Genomic DNA, 7,724 nt, shown 5'->3' on the forward strand with positions numbered 1-7,724 from the left:
TTTCTGTTTAAAACTTATCCAATGCTTATTTTTGTATTTATGATTTTTATCCTTTTTAACTTTATCTCCGAAATTATTTATGAGTTCGACCTTGACATATATACATATATTGATATATATATACATATATACATATATTGAACATATGTTGTAACAAATTTTAAATAAACGTTATTATACAAATACAATATCTCATAGTATTAATAGTAGCACAACAGAACTATAATATTCAATAGAAAAAAAACTGTTACTAGATTTCCTAATAAATTTCGCGTTTGTATCAACATTATAGTTTCCATTAGGCATTGCCAAATTGAATAAAATATGAAATCTATCTTATCTACATATTAAAAAAATAACCTCAATATAAATCAATATTGAAGAAAATATTTTTGCCATATAAATTGTCTGTGACATTTCATAAGTTGACAACTTCTCATGTGGACAACTTCTCATATTTATTATTTTTAATTTTTAATTTTTTTATTTTTTCATGTTTAAATATGACTCAATCAATAACATCAGCATCATTGTACATATAATTACTTAAATTGTTTTAGGTATATCGGTAAAGATGCAAGAGTACCTTTATCACTGTGCAATGTACCGTCTCTGAACGCGCGAACTTTAGACTACCTGATTTGTCTATTACAAATGCTTCCCATTTGAAAAGTATTATAGCCTCCACATTTTCGTATTAGGATTTTCGTCTTACTTTTTGCTCAGAAATACGTTATTAAAATTTCGGTCACGAATTGCGGTACACCCTGTATATAAAATTACTCGGGAAGTTCCGCCCCCCCCCCCCAATAACATACTAAAAAATAAATGAAATCGGAGAAAAGGTCCCTTTTATGCATTTACCAAACAATTACCAAATAAAAATTTTTGAAGTATAAAATTTTAGAAGACAAAACATTACAACATTTTCTAAGAATACATATATGTTATTACTTTTGTCAATTATCAATGATCTTCTGAACATCTAATCTCGAAACGCCTCCGTTCACAGGAAATATAGACCGCGACAAATTATTTGAAAATTGTTGTTTGTCTACATAATTTAGAAAGTAGAAATTTCTGTTTGGCAGTTCGCAAAATACGTATGCCAAGAAATGAAAAGTACGCTTATTGAAACGAAGTTGCATTTGGACGCTACTTATGGTATATTCATTGCGTTGATTCGACGCCACGGCAATTTATCGTAAGTTTGGCATTGCTCAATCAAACGACATCTGCAGTCAAACGGTTAAGTGGTTAAAGTGAGTTACTAATACATTTGAATAATGCCTAACACGAAAGTAAAATGCGATTAAGCAATGACTTGAATTCTTTGGTTAATTAAGTTAAAAAAGAAACATTAAATAAGTTTCATATTCAGAACACTTTTATGACAGAGATATTTTTATGTTTTCTCTTTTTTTTATATCTATATTCTGTAACTTCTCTAGAAATATGATACACATTCATAAAATAATTATATGTACAAAATATTGATATTATTAAACTAACTTGATTGGACACAGAAATAAATTTGTAAGACTTATTTTTTGCAAAGAATTAATTTTTGTGTTTGAATCCTATTACTTTTCTGTGAATTTACTAACAAAGTCATTGTTGTTTCGAGAATCCATAATTACCGTGCCATAATATAATGAAGACGGTTCTAGTATTATGCTTCAAATCGAGAACAATGAGAGCTACATTTTGCGATCTTCTTCGTCGAAAGCAGCGAAGAAACTTTAGTGGAGAAATATTGAGGACTGAAACATAAATTTTTTGTCGAACATGTTTCAATATTTTGCACGCGAAATTTTCTTCGCCTTTCTGTCAACTTCGCATGCTATCTCGACTTAAGTACAGAACTAATTTTTTACGAAAGTGCTAGAAATTCCTAAGAGAGATCTAAGAAAGTAGTCGATTTAAAAAAATATAGAATCTAAATACCGAATAAGAAATGTTACACTTTAACCTAATTTACGAAGGATTTTAGTGAATGCAATAAATAATTATCTAGATTGCCTTAATTAATGCCATACCTGAAGACTTTCATAAGTAAAGTTAATTAAAAGCTTAATAAAACAAGGCTACTAAGGTAAAAATCAATAATAAATAAATAAGGCAAGAGATTCAAAACAGAACGTGAGTGCTGAATTATGTATTGTTTTTCTCCAATTACAATAAGACGAACTTCTTATTGTAATGAATAGAAAAAGTATACATAATTTAGCACGCACAGTCTGCTTTGGCTCTCTGGTCTTATTTATTTAGCAGACATCTTTCGGACACTGTACAGTATATTGTTGATATGAACATTGATGTGATAACAATTCTACCTACTTATTTTCTATGTGAATCTGCAAATACGAATATATTTTATTAATAAGATCGTCTCGAGATTTGTAATCACCTTCTCTCTTCCAGTTTTTTACATATGGCACACGTTGTACTGCAGAACAATATATAAGATTACAAAAAATTTTGCAAATTAAAACTTTTTTTAAACATTTTCCACAATTTTACGTTGCATTGACCTTCAACATTTATCGTTACTTCAACACGAAAAGTGAAAAGCGTATTTGATTCTTACTTTATCCATATTAATAAAAAGACTTAGCCACCGACGAGTTTTTATTGTATTAATACATTATATGAATATTATTATATGAATACATATATGAATACATTGAACATATACTTTATAATATAAGCAGCTTGTTTTACAACAAGTATCAAAAAGCATGTAGTTCGTGTGCGAAAATAATTTATTTGATCAATATATCCCTATATGTTTATAATTTAACACTAATTTTTGTGCACAAATATTATGTATGTAAAACTAACTAAATAAGATGAAAACAAATAAAATTTTTAATGAGCACGGTCTTTCTTCATTATTAAAATTAAGATCTCTTTTCTCTTTTGTGTTATATCAACGTATATGTTTTATAAGAGAAACAAAATTGATAATAAAAACATGTTTTTCTATTTTAAACTAAGTTCTGGAACACACACACACACACAAACGCGCGCGTGCACACGCACAATTAATGCAGCAAGTTAAAAAGTTTGAAGTCACATAAATCTGTTTGATATTTTAAATCGGTGTTGCTAAGCTATGAATAAATGTGAAATGCTTTTAGCGCATACAATTCCATATTTATAGTGTGAAACTTTTTTGCTTAACGCAATGCAATGTACCGAAAAAAAGCATTCGTGTTTAATAACTTTTCTGCAAAATATGTATGTATATGTACGTAAATACGCGATTGTATAAAAAAGCTATTAAATACGTTAATCAATTTCAAATAAAATAAATAAAAATTTACAAATAAATAATTAATTAAATTAAAATAACAAGTAAGTTTGCGACGTTTGAGTATTTAATTCAGTACGCGAGATATTCAATGCGGTCAAGAGTGAAAACTGTTCAGAGATTGAAAAGTTCTCTCCTTCTTTGTATACAAAAATATTATATCAATTAATCTGTTTTGGCAAATTTAACGAAGCATGAATGTTGGAAGATTTTACACAAATAAGTGTACTTTTATTAGGTTTTTCAGTTATGCTCGCTTATATCGAAAGAGAGTCGTCGCTCAATAAAGCATGCGAGATGTTAAAACCAAGTAAGAACGAAGTTTTACGTCCCTTCACCAAACATTTGTTGTGCATAAATTGGCAGTGCAATAGCATTGCGCAATATTGATCTGGGAATGACGGAGATAGGTGCAGAACTTTGTCAAGGCTGTCCTTTCCGGTTGAGATTGCAATGAGAAAAATAGTGTAATATTACATCACACAAAACCTAATTACAATTGAAAAAATGATTCTAATGTTTTAACTAAACCAATTTAAGTATAAAAAATACTTATATAATAAGGGATTATAACAATAATAACAGATGCAATAAAAAAAACCAGTTAATCTAATAGTAAGGAGATTTGCAGCAAAACATATTTTTATTTTCTAGTTTATGGATTAATTAAAAATTCTACAACACCAAAACATGTTAGTGAATAAATGCGCATAGAAACTAGATTATTATGCGTAATCTAACTTTTTAACTAGGTTTAATTCTTATAGTTTAGCTATTAAAATATAGCATCTAAAATATGAAAAATAAGTAATTATAAATGGTCTTGAGAGTCGAACAGTTAGTGTGTAAAGCTAGTGCAATATCTTTATTTTACAGTAATAAAATGTTAAAAATAATACCTTGACAAACAGTAATATTATACATACGTTTCGGCTCGGCTTCAAACTATCAGCGCAATAACAAAAGTTAATTAGATTGAGCTCGTTTTAACTTAGAAACTCGTTTTAATTCACAGTATTAATTATCATGGGATATGTCAACAAATTACTATTCTTTTCTACAAATGCAAAATGATTTGTAAAAAGATGTATGACGTCAGAATAAATTTAAGGTAAGGATGAGTAGGTTTCCTTTAGCTTACGTTCCACGATTTCAATAAGTACTTAGGGATTGTATGGTCTACTACTTCACGGAGCATTACTTGTGTTTTTAAAATCATACAATCGCAGAAACGTAAAAGCGAGAAAAAACCGTGGTAAAAAATAAGATAAAACATGAGTCGTATGTGCATATTCTTTTACATGTATAATTTAAATTGAATATGTACGATTTGTATTAAAAAATTCTTTTTAACCATGAAAATGTAGGTGCTATAGTACATACGTAAACCTATTTATTATTTATCCGGGTACGTGGATTTTTTTCAAGTATTATAAATAATCTTTCAAAGAATTCAACATAACAAGGTATGGTATGTAGCGAGAGACATTTACCAAATTAAACACGTAAACAGTATTTCACGAGCGAGCAATGGGTATAATAAGAATATTATCCATATTCATACTCGTATGATTTATGGCAATCATACGCGTAAAAGATTTTGACGTTTCAACGGCAGAAAATGTGATACTAATTTTAATTACAAATTCCTTCTGTCTCTTTGTGCCTATTTAAGAGAAACTTGAAAAGACAACTATCATATAATTACATTGTATCAAATAAAATGTATTAAACATTTCTTTTGAATCTCACCAAGAAGCAAGAATATCTTTAGGAGTATAAGATAAATGTATTTAAGAAGTGCGGGTCAAAGTAACGACGTGGCATAGAAAAAAACAGGAGGCATTGAACTGAAACGAAATCAGTTAATAAAGATTTTCTTTGGTAGTCAAGTGCCATTTTTAAGCAAAAACTGTCAGTGGCTTGAAGTAGTTATTAAAGCAAATGGTTTCTATTCGTTTATTACAGCAATTAATGATAATAACCTAACGAGGCGCGAAAGAAAAGGTATCCTACTTTCGAAAATACAATTCATATACGTCCTCTATTGTAAGGAGACTTATTTACTCGTTTCGTTCGTTGATCCGTTATTCAATTCTTTGAGATGGACGCGCGGCACTATTTAAAGGTAGTCGCAGCACAATACATTCTTGACGAGTACATAATGAGAATTCCATGAGTAATTCCAAACACTTCGAAGTCACACACAGATAACTGTGCATTGGAATTCTCGTAATGTTTTTCAAAGAAAAAAAATTAGTTGACACGATTCCAACAGGCTAATTGTATTGTCAAAGTCTGAAATTCTTGGAATCTTAAATCCTAGAATTTTCCAAGTTACACGAATTAATTATTGCATTATGTTATTCAAATTATATTGAAATGGAAACCTATATATACGACATATTACTTAATACCATCTCGTTTGCCAAAGTTAATTCGCGCTATCATAAATTACAGCCTATATGCAGAGTGATATTAGAAGGTAAATGTTTAACATTGCATAACGTAAGTTGAACAAACCAATTACAATATGCCGTAGTTATATATAATTAGCTGAATTCCACGATAAAAATATCACGCGAATAAAATACGTGTCAAGCAAGAAGTTGTCATTGTGATCAAACGCGATCGTGCGAGTCGAATCGAGAGCCGCTGGCTCGAGTGCCGTAATTATACAATGAAATTAAGAATCGCAGGTGGCGATTAAAGCGAGAAGATAAAAAGGAAAGCCGACGATGACGGAAAACCCCTTCCGATGACAAAACTGCAGCAGTGCGGCGGTAGCCGACGGCAAACGATCGCTACACACTTTGCCTCGGGTAAGGGTTGCGCGGTGCATCAGCAGCACCACCACCACCATCACCCCAACCCCCGGGGGTGCACTCGTTCTCTCCCCGATTGTAATTCACCGCGCTCGCGATTCTCTTATCGTGGCGATCTACGACTCGCGAGGAGAGTGAGTGCGTGCGCGCAGCTGATCGCGCCAGGGAATCAAAGTTCTCCGTTCGCGGTAAATAACAGGCGGAAAACAGTAAAGACGGTACCGTACCCGGATGGTCCCGGCTGGTCCGATTGATCCGTAGCGCCACTACTGCCATGCCTGCGGTCAACGGCGAAGGGGAATACTCGCAATTCTCTCAGTCGATAAGCGATAACAGGGAAAAAGAATACAGCAATCGTAGAGCTTTACATCAGTCTTACGAAAACTCAAGAGAATTCATTAGGAATTTTTCATCTCAATCTAGATAAAAGTAGTCGAAATTATCTTCAAATTCTATAATTCGGATCCGAATGAAGATTTACTTAAGTTTGCAAGATGCCACGCAATCGCGAACCAACCGCTTTTTTGTTTCAATTATAATTGACATCCAAATTTGATTCTAAGCTAATTTGTCAACCACACTAGTTAAAGAACCATAATGTGTATATTTAATCTTAATCTTGATAACAACGAATTTTTATATATTTATATAGTATTGCTGCCACAGAAACTATGTAGTTGACTTCATAGATAGCAGTACTGACGTATTTGCGAATTAAAAATACCTCAAAGCAAGAAATGCAACGGCGACTTCTCCAGTCGGTGCTGCCACGCGTGGAATAACCGCGAATGCAAATGCAAAGTAATAAAAATTACCCGCAGTTCCCTCTCCTTTTAGTTATCTGACTCGAACGTACAATAGTAATCAAATTGATGCCTTCCCACGTGAATTTGCGTACATACATATCGACACATTTATACATTTTGCATTTGCATACATGGAGAATGTATGTATGTGTTCTACCTGTGCCTAAATTCATATGGGAAGACATCAGTGATTTCTAGTGTATGCACAATACCGCCATCTTAAATTGTTATAACCCAGACAACATGCTTGTCAGAATGAAAACTTTAAGAGAACTTTTTCAAGAAAACATTTAGATATCTTGGAAATTATGTCAAAATGGTATCTGATAATCATCATTTACTAGAGGCATCTACTACGAGAGCTCTTTGAGATATCGCATTTGAGACATTTCTTAAAAATGTTATCTTTATGATATCATGCTACATGATATCAGTTTAAACTCTCATGAAAGACATCATAATGTTGTCTGGTCTCTGAACCGTCCAAATGCGCATGCGATTCGCCACCGGGTGAATGCGCGCCAGCCGTGGGCTGAAGTTGATTATACGATTTGTCTCCGAGTTTGTCTTGAGAGAAGACGTGTTCCTTACTATACAGGGTGAGTCTTTCCATATCCGACAAAATTTTTGAGAAGGTAGAACGATTCGAGATGAACGGAAAAGTCCTGTACCATTTTGCAATTTTCGTAATAGTTAACAAGTAATTAATTATTAAAAATCGTTGTCTTAGGCCGGCCTACCGCCCAATTCGAGCGCGTGGCGAGATGTGTGCATAGC

The 7,724-nt window shown here is 32.2% G+C and overlaps 1 protein-coding gene across 4 annotated transcripts in view; it reads right to left on the bottom strand.

The window, feature by feature from the left end:
* LOC105568096 (acyl-CoA Delta(11) desaturase-like) overlaps positions 1–6,433 on the bottom strand; it is a 19,502-nt gene extending 13,069 nt beyond the window's left edge. For 2 of the 4 annotated variants that reach the window (XR_001009415.1, XM_012023487.1), the window contains exon 1: positions 1,641–2,623. The gene's annotated coding sequence lies outside the window, so the exon portion shown is untranslated. Of the gene's footprint in view, positions 1–1,640; positions 2,624–6,368 lie in introns of those variants that run through there. The other 2 variants (XM_012023489.1, XM_012023488.1) reach the window with 2 other exon arrangements.
* Positions 6,434–7,724: the final 1,291 nt, after the last annotated feature.

This window comes from Vollenhovia emeryi, unplaced genomic scaffold (assembly GCF_000949405.1).
Source record: "Vollenhovia emeryi isolate VEMERY1.0 unplaced genomic scaffold, V.emery_V1.0 DF939131.1, whole genome shotgun sequence".
NCBI classification, from domain to species: domain Eukaryota; kingdom Metazoa; phylum Arthropoda; class Insecta; order Hymenoptera; family Formicidae; genus Vollenhovia; species Vollenhovia emeryi.